The following is a 16,061-nucleotide window of genomic DNA, read 5'->3' on the forward strand; positions in this document are numbered from 1 at the left end:
GAGGGGGGAGAAAAACGAAACAATAGGAAAAGGAAAAGGTGCCCAGCAGAATTGGAGAGGACGGCAGCAGGAGCACAAGGCTAGAAAAGGACAGAGGACTGTCCCAAGGAGCATCACACTCCGGCAGCCGCCCACTAAGCCCCCACACGGCAACAATGAGCCGAGCGGGGAGGGGTTCATAATGCCAAGACGTGACAAATATTTTTATTTCTTATGTATATGTCTGTGTAGGAAAGTTTACTGCGATCACTGTCATACAAATAAAATCGGGTTTAGACAAATATAAACTTTACAAACATGAAACGAACGAAAACATTGCGTTCGTTTTTGGCGCGCAAGCATAGTGGGCAACGTAGTTTTATATATGGTGCCGTTCGTACGTATGCTGTGTACAATTTTTATACATTTGTTCTTATAGAAAATTCTATTGGGAACACATTGCTACCAAAAAGAAATACGTACATAGAAAATACAGGTCAGCACAGGTATAAATGTATACACTTTCCAAGCGTGATTTCCCACATGTGTTTTCGCCTGTGGGTTCGCGGGTAACTCCTCGTCCACTTCCCACACTCTTGCGAGTGGGCAAGGACCATGATTATACATTCATATGCATATGTCCGTATAGAGAATTTTATTGCGATGCCAGTGATACAAAAATTAACGATGTAGGACAACAGTGGGCTCACAACCATGAAGAGAGTGGAAACATTTTTTTGCTGTTTGGCGCTCTCGGCTAGTGATCTCAATAGTTTTATATTTGGTGTTGATATGCCTTATGCTTTGGCGGCATTTTATAAGTATGTTCTTATAGACAATTCTATTGCGAACACAGTGATACCAAATTTAAATACGTACGCCTACAATTAGTGTCAGGACAGTCAAAAGAGTATAAACTTTTCGGTCTTACCACTTTGGCGCTCGAAACGCCAGGAGCACAAGGGGAAAGTTTTTTTTCAATATGCCGGCAGCGCACAAGTGGTAAGGAAGTGTTTACTAGAGTTGGATGTGACAAAGGCAATAGGCCCAGATGGAATCTCCCCGTGGATACTAAAGGAAGGAGCAGAAGAACTGTGCCTGCCACACTGTTGCCTGTATAACAAATTACTGGCAACAGGGAAACTGTCAGAAATTTAGAAAGCAGCTAACGTAGTCCCGATATACAAGAAAGGGGATAGACAGGAGGCACTGAACTACAGGCCAGTGTCCCTAACCTGCATACCATGCAAGCTTATGGAGAAGTTTGTGCGAAGAAAGCTAGTGGAACATCTGCAGTGAAAGAACTTTGTAACACAGCATCAACATGGGTTCAAGGATGGCAGGTCCTGCCTCACAGGGTTACTTGAATTCTATGACCAGGTAACAAAAATCAGGCAAGAAAGAGAAGGGTGGGCAGACTGCATATTTTTGGATTATCTGAAAGCCTTTGATACAGTACCCCACAAAAGGCTAGTGAAAAAGCTGGAGAAGCAGGCTGGAGTGAAAGGGAAGGTACTCCATTGGATAAAGGAGTACCTAAGCAACAGGAGACAACTAGTCAGTGTGAGGGGTGAGGTCTCAGATTGGCGAGACGTTAAAAGTGAAGTCCCGCAGGGGTCAGTCCTTGGACCTATACTGTTTCTGATATATGTAAATAATCTCCCAGAGGGTATAGACTCGTTTCTCTCGATGTTTGCTGATGATGCAAAAATGATGAGGAGGATTGAAACAGAGGATGATAGAGGCTTCAAGATGCCCTAAACAGACTGAGTGAATGGTCCAAAAAAATGGCTGTTGAAGTTCAACCCGAGTAAATGTAAAGTACTGAAACTAGGCAGTGGAAACAGGAGGCCAGACTCAGAATATAGGATAGGAGATGAATGTCTTAATGAAACGGACAGAGAGAAAGATCTAGGAGTTGATATCATACCAAACCTGTCTCCTGAAGCCCACATAAAAAGAATAACGTCTGCGGCATATGCGAGGCTGGCTAACATCAGAACAGCATTCAAGAACCTGTGTAAAGAATCATTCAGAATCTTGTATACCACATATGTAAAACCAATCCTGGAGTATGCGGTTCCAGCATGGAGCCCGTACCTTGTCAAGCACAAGACGAAGTTGGAAAAAGTTCAAAGGTATGCCACTAGACTAGTCCCAGAACTAAGAGGCATAAGTTACGAGGAAAGGCTGCGAGAAATGCACCTTACGACACTGGAAGACAAAAGAGTAAGGGGAGACATGATCACAACCTACAAAATCCTCAGGGGAATCGACCGGGTATACATGGATCACTATACTATTCAACACTGGTGGTACGTGAAGAAGGGGACACAGGTGGAAACTGAGTACCCAAATGAGGCACAGGGACGTTAGAAGGAACTTTTTCAGTGTCAGAGTAGTTAACGGATGGAATGCATTAGGCAGCGATGTGGTGGAGACTGACTCCTTACAGTTTCAAATGTAGATATGATAGAGCCTAGTAGGCTCGGGAATCTCTACACCAGTTGATTGACAGTTGAGAGGCGGGACCAAAGAGCCAAAGATCAACCCATGGAAGCATAAATAGGCGAGTACAATTAGGTGAGTACACACAGAGTGGTTGACAATAGGCTCAGGAACTTGTACACCAGTTGAGAGGCGGGACCAAAGAGCCAGAGCTCAACCCCCACAGGCACCAATAGGTGAGTACACACACACACACACACACACACAGGGGGAGCTGGCTAGCTGGCTGGCTGAGTGGACTGTGCTCAAGACTCGTGGACCTAGGGACCGGGCTTCGATCCCCGCAGCCGGGGGAAAAACCAATGGGCACAGTTTCCTTCACCCTGATGCACCTGTTACCTAGCAGTAAATGGTACCCGGGAGTTAGCTGCTATGGGCTGCTTCCTGGGTTTGTGTGTGCTGAAATAAAATAAATATTAGTTAGTAGGTAGTAACAGTTGATTGACAGTTAATAGGCAGGCCGAAAGAGCATAGCTCAAACCCCACAAGCGCACGTAGGTGAATACACACACACACACACACACACACTCTCTCTCTCTCTCTCTCTCACTTTGCGCTGGTGGCTGTGTGGACAGCACGCTGGACACGTACTCCTGTGGCCTGGGTTCGATTCCCGGCACTGGCGAGGAACAAAATGGGCAGAGTTTCTTTCATCCTGATCTGTTACCTTCCTTCATCTTCTGTTACCTAGCAGTAAATAGGTACCTGGGAGTTAGAAAGCTATCACGGGCTGCTTCCTGTGTGTGTGTGTGTGTGTGTGTGTGTGTGTGTGTGTGTGTGTGGAGAGGAAAAAAAAAGTAGTTAGTAACAGTTGATTGACAGTCAAGAGGCAGGCCGAAAGAGCACAGCTCAACCCCAGTGAACACAACTAGGTGAATACACACACACACACACACACACACACACACACACACACACACACACACACACACACACACACACACACACACTCCCTCCCTCCCTCCCTCACTCTCTCTCTCTCTCACTCTGTCATGCTATGTCTCTTTCTGTCTCTCCCTCTCCTCTCCATTTCACTTTCTCTCTCAACCCTCTCCCTTTATCTTGCTTTCCCATCTCTCTCTCTCTCTCTCTCTCTCTCTCTCTCTCTCTCTCTCTCTCTCTCTCTCTCTCTCTCTCTCTCTCTCTCTCTCTCTCTCACCCTCTTTCTCATCCCCTTCCCTCTATTCCAACCCCTCTCTCTTATCCCCCTCTCAACCTCTCTCACTCTCTCTTTCTCTCTCTCTCTCCATCTCTGCCCCCCCCCTCCCTCCTGGCAAACCCTATCACAACATAGTAGGAAAATGGACTAACATGACAGCGAGAAGCACCAAGGGCAGAGGGAAAAGTCAATTTGACCAAATGAAGGAAATGTTCGCCCAAGTTTGGGAGGATATCAAGAGGGAGATGCAGGAAATGAAGTATAAAATAAGCAACCTGGAAAGCAAGCCAACAGCAACAAAAGAGGAGATGAAAACCCTCACAGAGAACAATACTGAGTTTAAGACTCAGATAATCATCCAAAGAGAAGTTGGAAATGGTACATTGGAAGGGTATGCCTTTGTACAAGCAACATTTGCAGAAATGCTGAAAAAGAACTCTGAAGGAATGTCCACAGTGATAGAGCTAGCCATGAAAGCAGCCACCCCACAGGAAGCAGCAAAGTCCACTAGTCAGTTACTGAAAAGTAAAAGATCAGTGGTAGCTGTAGGTATTAAAGAGCAGGAAGGCTCCAAAAGGACAATAGAATGATAAAGAACAGAACGGCAGTGATTGAAATACTAAAAGGGGCTGGAGATGGAAGGAGCTGAACATAGCATTGAGAAGGTTTTCAGGTTAGGCTGGTGCAACAAGGACAGAGACCACATGATAAAAACAGTGCTTGCAAACGAGACCACAAAGGAGAAGATTCTAGCAAGGAAGAGCCAACTGCAATATGCTAGAAAATTAAAAATAACATTCCTCCAGAGGGACATGGCGAGGAAGGAGAAAGCCATGGCGACAAAAGCAAGGAAAAATTGCAGGGTGGGATGAGTAAACCAGGAAATCACAGCCCCCAACACAACATCCCCAGAGGTAAAGGGGGGGGGGGGTTGAATCCAAAACCAGCAACCCGGCAACACCAGAGAGGAGGGCAATTCCACCACCCTCCTCTGCATAGAAATCACCCCTACCCCAAACCCTCCATACCCCCCCTCAAATGCTCAAACAAAACCCCATTTCCACCCTGCTACCCCTCCCCCACTATCACCATATCCCCCTTCCCCTCCCCCTTCATCCCATATCATCCATGTCCCCCCTACACCCCAGTATCCTCTGAGACCCCCTGTAATCCACCTCACAAATCCTCACACCTATGGAACAGCTTCTCTCATCAGAAGAATGCTCACCAAAAAGGTGACATAAGGAACAGAAGGAAGTGAGTCTCAAGGCAATGTACACTAACATAGATGGGATTACAAATAAAACAAATGAACTTGGAGAATAGGTACTTGAAGAAAACCCAGACATTCAGAGACACAAAGCTAACGAAAACCATAACAAATGCGTTTATAACGTTCATAACAAATAGTGTTTCCAAAGGACTACACTGTTGTGAAGAAAGAGAGAGAAGGAAGAGGGCGGTGGTTTAGCTCTGCTAGTAAGAAAAGGCTCTAATTTTGAGATGGGTATTCAGGGCTGTGAAGGTTTCAGTGACTACATAACAGGTACCATAGCAGTTGGATGACAAAAAATTATAGTCGTCATATATCACCCACCACAAATTACAGAAGACCCAGACAGGAATATGATAGAAACAACATGGCCACCAATAACAGAGAGAGCAGCTTCTGTTGCTAGAAGGAATGGATCTGGACTACTAATCATTAAAGATTTCCACCACAGGAAGCCGGATTGGGGGAGCAGAGGCGTAGTGTATACAGACCCATGGGAGAGCATGGAGAATCAGACACATGGAGAGCTAAGTTGCTGGGCGTGGCAACAAGAAACTTTCTAAGCCAACACATCCAGGGACCATCGTGAATGAGAGGAGAAGATGAACCAGCAATGCTTGATCTGATATTTACCCTATATGATTGGGATATAAGGGAAGGTATGTTGGAAGAATCCTTGGGAATCAGTGATCACAGTGTATTGATCTTTGAGTACCTGGTAGAGCTAGGAATTATCTCCCCCCCCCCCCCAAAAAAAAAAAAGAAAAAAAAAGAAATGTACTAGGAAACAAAAGGCTGGCATACCAAAAAGGGAATGATGAGGAGATGAGAAGTTTCCTAAGGGATATACCATGGGACAAAGTCTGTACAAGACATGATAGATTATGTCACCCAAAAGTGTCAGGTAGCAGTGAAAAGGTTTATTCCGGCCCAAAAGGAAAAATCCGAGAAGCAAAAGAAGAATCCATGGTTTAATAGGGCATGTTTGGAAGCAAAGGAACTGAACAAAAGGGCGTTCAGGAACATCCGAAATAAGAGAACACCAGAAAGCACAAAGATATCAGAGAAACAGGAATGAGTATGTTATTGTTAGATGAGAAGCGGAGAAAAATTATGAAAATGATATAGCAAACATATCAGGACCGAACATATGTTTTGTCAAGACCGAACCAAAGCTACTCCTCAGTCACATCAGGAGGAAAACATCAGTGAAAGAACAGGTAATTAAACTTATAATGGGCGAGGACAGGTATACAGAGAATGACAAAGATGTGTTGACAAACATCTGGAGAGAAGCGACTTCGTGACAAATCGTCAACATGGGTTCAGGGAAGGTAAACCTTGCCTCACTGGGTTAATAGAATTGTACGACCAGGTGACAAAGATTAAGCAAGAAAGAGACGCGGGGCGGACTGCTTTTTCTTGGACTGTCGGAAAGCCTTCGACACAGTACCCCATAAGAGGCTGGTACATAAGCTGGAGGGACTGGCAGGAGTAACTGGTAGGGCACTCCAGTGGATAAGGGAGTACCTAAGCAAAGGGAAACAAAGTTACAGTTAGGGGTGAGACCTCAGATTTGTGTGAAGTGACCAGTGGAGTCCCACAGGGCTCTGTACTCTGACGTATCCCGTTTCTGATGCCCGTAAATGATAACCAGAGAGGTATAGACTCATTCCTCTCAATGTTTGCTGATGATGCCAAAATCTTGAGAAGAATTAAGACAGGAGGACTGCTTGAGGCTTCAGGAAGACCTGGACAAACTGAAGGAATGGTCGAACAAATGGCTGTTTTAGAGTTTTACCGAAGCAAATGAAATGTAATGAAGATAGGTGCAGGAGGCCAGATACAAAGTATCATTTGGGAGATGAAATTCTTCAAGAGTCTGAAAGAAAAACACTTGAGGGTTGATATCACGCCAGACCTGTCCCCTAGAATCTCATTTCAAGAGGATAACATCAATGGCATATGCCAGGCTGGCCAACATAAGAACGGCCTTTAGAAACTTGTGTAAAGAATCATACAGAACTTTGTATACCACATACGTCAGACCAATCCTGGAGTATGCAGCTCCAGCATGGATTCCATATCTAGTCAAGCATAAGACTAAACTGGAAAAGATTCAATGGTTTGCCAACAGAATAGTACCTGAACTGAGAGGTATATCTTGAGATCTTGAGGTTATCTTGAGATGATTTCGGGGCTTTTAGTGTCCCCGCGGCCCGGTTCTCGACCAGGCCTCCACCTCCAAGCAGGAGCCCGTGACAGCTGACTAACACCCAGGTACCTCTAGGGGCATAGGGTGAAAGAAACTCTGCCCATTGTTTCTCGCCGGCGCCTGGGATCGAACCCAGGACCACAGGATCACAAGTCCAGCGTGCTGTCCGCTCGGCCTACTGGCTACCGACCGGTATGAGATACGATCCTGAGGTTATCTTTAGATGATTTCGGGGTTTAACGTCCCTGTGGCCGGGTCCTCGACCAGGCCTCCTTTTTGTTACAGATCTCCAGGAAGCAGCTCGTAGCAGCTGTCTAACTCCCTGGGGACCTATTTACTGCTAGGTAACAGGGGCATCAGAGTGAAAGAAACTCTGCCCATTTGTTTCCTCCTCTACCAGGGCACGAACCCGCAATCTCAGGACTACGAGTGCGAAGCGCTGTCCATTCAGCTGTCAGGCCCCTTGATCTCCAACGTGATCTACGAGGAGAGACTACAGGAATTAAACCTCACGTCGCTGAAAGACATAAGTAAGTAATTATCAAAAGAAGGCACCAAACCGGGAAGGCTATGTAGCCCCATCAAATGCGCAGAATAATCAGAGGGCGCTAAATATCACCAAGGATGCCAATACGAGAAAAAAACGCATAAGGCGAACGATATCAAAAGTATCTGAGTCACCAAGAATTCTATTGAGGGACAGGTCACTGCGAGGGGCGGTCGGAAAGCAAGACACAGGCTCGTCCAGGAAGTCAGGACATTCAAGAAGGACATGCACGAACGTAAGAGGGACAATGCAACTAGGACAATAAGGAGCAGGGCGGCGCTCCATCAAGTGACCATGGGTTAAGTGAGTATGGCCAATACGCAATCTCGCCAGAGCTGTTTCCCATCGCCGGTTACGGTGGTACGAGGACGGCCACGAGGAAACAACATTTAAGATTACGTAGTTTGTTACCAGTAACAGACGACCAAGAAACCTGCCACTGGGTAAGGACGGAGGAATGGATAACAGGGTAAAAGTCGGAATATGGAATACCTTTACGAGAGATGGGACAAGAGCGGACAGCTTCCTTGGCGGCAGTATCCGCACGCTCAATTAAAGACACACCAATATGGCTGGGAACCCAACAAAACTCAACTGACTTAAATTTACTGTGAACAAGAAACAGCCAATGCTGGATCTCGGCAACTACTGGATGAACCGGATTAAAGGACCCGAGAGCCATGAGGGCACTACGAGAGTCAATTCCAACTACAAAGGAGGACTGACAACGAGAAAGCAGGAGACGAAGAGCATAGAGAATAGCATAAAGTTCCGCTGTAAAGATGCTAGTCTCTGGAGGTAAGCGACACATATAAGTGCGATCAGGAAAAACAACAGAGTAGCCAACACTGTCTGCCGACTAAGACCCATAGGTGAAGACAGAAACGGAGCGGGAGTGAGAAGAAAAGTGCTCAAGGAAAAGGCGTTTTAGAACAGTAGGAGGGGTAAAAGCTTTAGTGATATGGGTCAAGGAAGTACAAAACCGCGGAAGAGGGACTCACCACGGGGGCAAAGAAGGAACAACAGGAGTAGAAACATTAGAAATACGAACGGAAAGAGAATCCTGGAGGCGAGATAACCGGACAGAAAGAGGGAGGTGGTGAAGAGGAACAGGAACCGCAGGAGGGGTAAAAGTTAAAGCACGACAGAGGCGAGAGGAAGGATGTTGTAAGGACCGCGCAAGATAGCGAAGACAGTAGCGATCACGGCGGTCCTGGAGAGACAGGAAGCCAGTGTCAACATACAAGCTAAGGACGGGAGTCGAACGAAAGGCACCAGAACTGAGGCGCAACCCAGTATGGTGCAAAGCATCAAGACGGCGAAGAGTAGGAGGAGAAGCAGACGAGTAAGCAGGGCAACCATAATCGAGCTTAGACAGGACAAGAGAGGAATGTAAAGCAAGGAGAGTGCGCCAATCTGCTCCCCAAGAAGTATGGGACAAGACCCGAAGGAGGGTAAGGGCCTTAGAGCACTCAACACGGAGGTAAGAGATATGGGGAGACCAAGACAAACGAGTGTCAAGGAATAACCCCAAAAGCTTTGCGGAATCTTTGTATTCAGGGGGATGACCATAAAGTGACAGAGGGACGAAGAACAACCCGTTTCCGCGTAAAAGTCATGGCACAAGTCTTAGAAGTAGAGAACTTGAAGCCATGATCGGTGGCCGAAGACGACACGGAATCAATTGCAAGTTGAAGCCGGCGCTGAAGGAGAGGCGAATCATCACCCTGACAGCAAAGGGTAAGATCATCGACATTGAGAGCGGAGAAGACACCAGAAGGAAGAGAAGAAAGAAGAACATTGAGGGCAACCAGAAAAAGAGTAGTGCTCAGAACACTACCCTGAGGCACACCTTTGTATTGCTGAAAAGAGGCAGAGAGCGCGGTACCAAGGCGCACCCGAAAGGAACGACGGGAGAGGAAGCTGCGGAGAAAGAGAGGGAGATGACCACGAAGGCCAAAAGAATGAAGTTGAGATAGAATATGATATCTCCAAGTGGTGTCGTAAGCCTTTTCCAGGTCAAAAAGGACGGCAACAGCGGAAGTCTTCGCAGCAAAAGCAGTACGAATATAGACCTCCAAGTTCACCAGGACATCTGTCGTGCTGCGGCACTTGCGGAAACCAAATTGAGAAGGGGAAAAGAGGTGATGGTGTTCCAGGAACCACATCAGACGAACGTTAACCATACGTTCAAAGAGTTTGCAGACCTCACTCGTGAGAGCAATAGGGCGAAAGTCCTTAGGGGAGACCCCGGTTTGCGAAGAGGGAGGACAACGGCATCGAGCCAGTCCTCAGGGACTGACGACGACTCCCAGATCCGATTATACAGACTCAGTAAATACTGAGACGTGCACGGAGGGAGATGGCGAAGCATCTCATAATGAATGCCATCAGAGCCTGCCACCGTAGAACCGCAGAGGGCCAGGACAGAACGAATTTCAGAGAGAGAGAAGGGATCATTATAGGGAAGTTAAAGACGAGTGCAGAAATCTAAAGGACGAGACTCAAGGACAGGTTTACGAAGAAGAAAAGATTGGGGAAGATGGAGACCAGAGCTAACAGAAGAAAAGTGGGAACCCAGTATGGAAGCGACCTGCAACGGGTCTGCCACAAGAGTATCATGGAGGTGAAGGACCGGTGAAACATTGGGAACGAATTTACCCGCTATCTTGCGGATACGCTTCCAGATCTGGGCAGAGGAGTTTCGGACGTAATTGTCGAGACATAAGATGCCCAACATTCACGTTTAGCCGTACGGATGGCCCTACGGGCTACCGCACTCGCTTTCCGAAAGAAAAGAAAAGAATCGGTCGTCTTCCTACGGCAGTGCCCCTTCCAGGCTGCACGCTTACAGCGGACATCCCGAGCACAGTCCGCATTCCACCAGGGAACGCACTTCCGTGGACCCCGAGAGGAAGAGCGAGGGATAGAGCGGAGGGCAGCGTTGAAGACAGTGTCATGAAAAAGGAGGAGAGCGCGAGAGAGAGGCAGAAGGGAGAGGTCAGACAGAGTAGAACTGAGGGAAAACAGGGTCCAGTCCGCCTTAGCAAACTGCCACCTAGGGAAAGAGAGGGAAGGGCGAAAAGAGAAAAATTGAAACAAGGATGGGTAAATGATCATTTCCATGGAGGTCATCAAGAACCTGCCACGTGAAATCTAAGTTAAGAGAAGAAGAGCAGAGAGAAAGATCAAGACAAGAAAGGGTGCGAATCCGAGAGTCCAAATGAGTGGGCTCACCAGAATTCAGAAGAGACAGGGAAGAAGAGAGGAGAAACGGCTCAAGAAGGCGACCCCGGGTATTCGTCAGAACGTCACCCCAAAGAGAATGACGACAATTGAAGTCACCCAGCAGGAGCACAGGCTCCGGCAAGGAGTCTAGGAGGTGTTTCAAATCAGGAAGAGAAAGCGGACACTCGGGGGAAGATAAATGGAACAAACTGTGTACCATTTCCCCACAAAGATACGAGCAGCAGAACAATGGAGAGGCAAAGGAAAAAGTAAAGGAACAAAGGGAACATCAGCACGAATCAAAAGAGTAGAAGAATTAGAAGCCCCAGCAACAGCTGGGGGGGGGGGGAAGAGAGAGGAATAGCCACGAAAACGACCAGGACGAGCACCAAGCATCGGCTCCTGGAGACAGACAAAGGGGCGAAAACCGCGAAATCAGAAGTTGGAGTTCGAGGAAATTGGCGTAATAACCTCGAACGTTCCATTGAAGAATGGACAACGACGAGAAGAGAAAGGACAAAAACAGAGAACAAGGAAGAAACAAAGGCGAAAGAGCAACAGAGCACGTTAAAGAATATCAGGGTCGGGATCAGGGTCAGCAAAGTCAGGGTTAGGGGGCATGGGTAAACTGAGCAAAGACGGAGGGAAGGAAACGGGAGAACAGATCAGAGGTGGGCGGGCGGGGTCCGAAGGAGGAGGAGGAGGAGACAACGGAGAGGAGCAGGCAAGGACAGCAGCAGGAAGAGGAGGGGTAGAAAGAGGGGAGCGTACCTCAGCAAGGGCAGCAACTGAGAGGGAATTGGGGGCTAAAGAAACCTCCATAGCAGGAACAGGGGGCGCAACCACCGAAATGGGAGGGGAAGGAGCGAGAGAGGCAGAAGTAGGGGCCGAGGAAGAAAGCGAAACCTTCTTACCCGCCGAGGAGGAGGAAGGAGAGGAGCCAGGTTTACACTTCTGACGTAAAGAGACTGGTGTTCCAGCAACCACGTACTGGGCAACGGATTCTAGCGTCTCAACAGGAGAAGCTGAACGAGAGCACACATGACGGCCGTTCGGAGAGCGATGGACATCAGCCCGCACCGACAGACGGCGGGGAGAGTCAAGAGACGGAGGGGAAGGATGGGGAAGGAGGAACGGAGGGAGACGAGGAAGAAGACACAGGAGACACGACAGACCGGGTAGAAAGAAGGGGAACCCCAGACAGAGGACCAGGAGGGGGACCCTTCGGGACAGAACTCAAAGGAACAGAGGGAGGGGGCAGTGGGCATATCAGGGTCCAAGGCCCGGAAACAGTTGAGCCTGAGGAAGGAGGGGAGGACGAGGAGAGGAAGAGCACAACACGTGAGCATAAGAGACGTTAGCATAAGGCGGGAGCCGGCAACCTGGCGCCTCGCCTCAGGAAAAGATAAACGCTCCCGGTGCTTCAAGTTGAGGACGGCTGCCTCAAACTTGTAATGGACGCACGCACGGAGAAGGTAGGATGGGCCTCACCGCAGTTGAGGCAGCGAGCTTGGGGAGAAGTGCACTCCGACTTTGAGTGACCTTCACCCCCACAAAAGGGACAGAGAGAGACAGTCCCGGAGCAGCGGAGGGCACCATGCCCAAACCTCCAGCACTTGTTACAAAGCCGAGGAGAAGGAATATACTCCTGGACAGAGCACCTAGCACAAACAAGAATGACAGGGGATGGAAGGGTCCTACCATCAAAGGTGATCTTCACAACACGAAGGGGTTGACAGCGACGACCACGAGGGGGAAGAGTAAAACGAGTCAACCTGGAGGACAGAATGGCCTTGGGCATCAAGGATATGCCGAATATCATCGTGGCAATCCTGCAGATTCCGAACACCAGTTGCAACATGGGGAGGGAGGAGAATAGTTGCCAACACTGGCATTCATCTGAACGTTCTTGGAGACCCGAACAGGGATCTCGCCAAGGCAAGACTAGGCTGCCAAAGCGGGAAGTTGCATCCTGAGAAGGAGCAGCAATGACACGTGTACTGAGACGAGTGGGGTTGAAGGTAACAGACGCATCCATGGAATCAACAAGATGCCGATGGAGGGAGAAATCGTCAGGAGGCGCAGAATCAAGAGGGAGGAGATCAAAGTATTTGGGCCCATGAAAGCGGGACCAAACAAGGCCCGATACGCGTCAGTACGAGAAGGAATCGAGCAAGTGCGGCCGGGGCGCGAACGGCGTTGAGAAACCCCAGAGAGAGAGGGGTCAAAAAGGCACAGTAGTCCACAACGAGAGACTTAGCCGCACCAGGGGTACGAAGTGGTCACCACTGGGGGTTGGAGGCTCGACCCAACCACAGAGGAGGGAGGTGGAGCTGGGGGAAGAAGTCAGGATGGTCAAAGGAGGAGCAAGGTCGGGGCCCAACGCAGCGGAGGCTACAGAGCCCAGTCTTCTAAGACAGGCCGACTTGGGGGCTTGGTCGCCCACCCCACGAGCCCGAGAGGGTACAACAGAAGCATTTAACGACATAGGTACGAAGAGTGAAATTCATCCACGAATGTGCCCCCATACCCACCATGGAGCCACAATTAGAGGCAGGACACCCACAGGAAGCTATCACCGATCATTCCGGGGCCCCTCTAGGGGGTGCGTCGTGAGTATACGCCCCACAAGCGCCACCTTCAGAACCGTCAGTATCAGGTTCAGCAACGAAAGGGGGTTTGACAATAAAAGGTTCCCCTCGCTCGAGGACGTTGGGTACTACAGTTCTACGGGTGCAAGAGTATGCCTTTACAAGCAACCCGGGCGTCAAAATAGAAGAAGTCCAAGAAATAATCCAAAACAAGCAAACAGGTCGGCAGGAAACGACAAGCAGATATGAGAAGAGGGGGGAGAAAAACGAAACAATGAAAAGGAAAAGCGATCCGGCAAAATTAGAGAAGACAGCAAGCAGGAGTGCAAGGCCATAAAAGGACAGAGGACTGTCCCATGGAGCATCACACTCCGGCAGCCATCCACGAAGCCCCCTCACGACGCCAACGGGCCGGATGGGGAGGGGGTGAAAGACATAAGAGTTAGGGAGGACATGATCACCACATACAAGACTCAAAAGAATTGATAGGGTATATAAAGACAGGCCATTTAATACAAGGGGCACTCGCACTGGGGGACACAGCTGGAAACTGAGTGCTTAAATGAGACACAGAGATATCAGAAACTTTTTTAGTGTCTTATGTGGGCTTCAAAAGATAAGTTGTGTGACATCAACTCATAGATCCTTCTCTCGGTCCGTTTCATGAAGTACTTCATCTACCAGAAATATGGAAGACGGTTATGTAGTCCCAGTATTCAAAAAGAGGGGACAGACAAGAGGTACTGAACTACAGGCCAGTGTCATTAACATGCATACCATGCAAAGTGATGGAGAAGAAACCTAGTAACACATCTGGAGAGAAGAGACTTAGTGACAAGTCTCTTCCTGTGTCTGGCCTCCTGTTTCGATCACTATGAACCAGTAACCAGGTTCTTCATGTGTAAACCTCTTTAAGTGTATCTGACTTCAAGTAGGTAGTACGCTTTCAAGAACTGTTTATATAATGCAAAAAGAGAGAAAGGGGGGGATGACCAAAACACCAGTCTCCTCAACAATATATTTACACTTAAACCCTTAAATTATAATATATAGGTTATTACTACATTAATGTACATTGATGTCGCCCTCAGGACACCTGGCGCTCACATGCAGTGTTCGTAAACCCCAGTGTTTCCACCACTCGGTACTTTGTCCACACGTACTGGGAAACTCTGGCGAGTTCACCTTTTATGGGGGCCAGCCCACCGACACAATATCACGAAGTGCCTATACCCCACTATCGGTATCCAGCTGCTTGCTGGCAGGACCTCAGCCTCACGCTGATCGGGGTCAAAAAACACAATACAGGAGTAGCGAACCCCTGGCAGAAGCCTCTAGCGACCGTCTAGCAGCACTTCACATCAGGCACCTCACTGTTGTCCGTTACTCTCCTTATCCAATTCCCGGGTACGCCGATCGTTAGCTACACTACGTTATACAGCAGCTAACACACTGCGTAGATCGACGGCGGCTTACTCAGTCTTCTTCCAAGACCAAGCGGAGAGTACGTGGACTGCCCAAGGTAAACTGCCTTATTTAGTACGACTGTCTCCAGACATCCCCTCTGTGGACATAACACGTCATCAGTTAAATGGATGGTACTGGGAAAACCAGGAGGTATCACTTACTTACTGGGGAGTTGCCATTATGCACGTAGCACAACCTAGGTGGCGCTGATCTTGATCTGCCACCTCACTTGAGATTATCCACAATTATTATCTCTGGTTGGCCAGGGCAGGAAACTGGAATCATTTGCTACTGTCACACGACAACCAATAGATGGCGTTGTCTACGTAGCATACAATTCCAGGGGAGTTTGAATACAGACTCATAGATGGCGCTGAAACTGCCACTCTACACACTGACGAAAGTGACGAGTCCATAACAACTGCCTAGTTTAATTAATTTACATTTACTCGGGTTGAACTTTAGTAGCCATTTGTTGTACCATTCATTCAGTTTGTCTTCTTGTAGTCTCATTCTATTTTGCTCCGTCTTGCGTTGGTATAGCTCTTTGCTCCCGAGTGGTCTGTGGCTCCTAGGAAGACTGTTGGTAAATGAACAAATCATTTTCAAATTGTCTCTCAGCTTCTCTCCTCACTCTGAAGTACTCATTTCTGGCCCTCTGATATCTCTTCCTGTTCACTGATGTTCTGTTATTCCTGTGGTTTTTCCATGTTCTTGTACCCAATTGCTTCGCTGCCTTACATTCAAGACTGATCCAGGGGTTCTTCTGTAACTTTTCATTGTTAACCTTTTGGGCTGGGATACAGATGTCTGCGGCTTCCTGGCACTTCTGGGTGACATAGTCCATCATATCCTGGACAGTCTTTTCTCTGAGTTCTGTTTCCCATGGTATTCCCAGTAGGAAGTTCCTCATCTCGACATACTTTCGTCTTCGGTAATTTAGTCATTTCCCTTCCAATGCCATCATTGAATAGGTTATTCCCAATCTCTACACTGTGGTCACTCATTACCAAGTGGGCTTAAATTTGACTTCCCTTATTTCTTACTCATTCAAGGTGAATATCGGGTCGAGTCTAGCTGGTTCGTCATTGCCT

The sequence above is a fragment of the Procambarus clarkii genome, unplaced genomic scaffold, assembly GCF_040958095.1.
Source record: "Procambarus clarkii isolate CNS0578487 unplaced genomic scaffold, FALCON_Pclarkii_2.0 HiC_scaffold_170, whole genome shotgun sequence".
Lineage (NCBI taxonomy): Eukaryota > Metazoa > Arthropoda > Malacostraca > Decapoda > Cambaridae > Procambarus > Procambarus clarkii.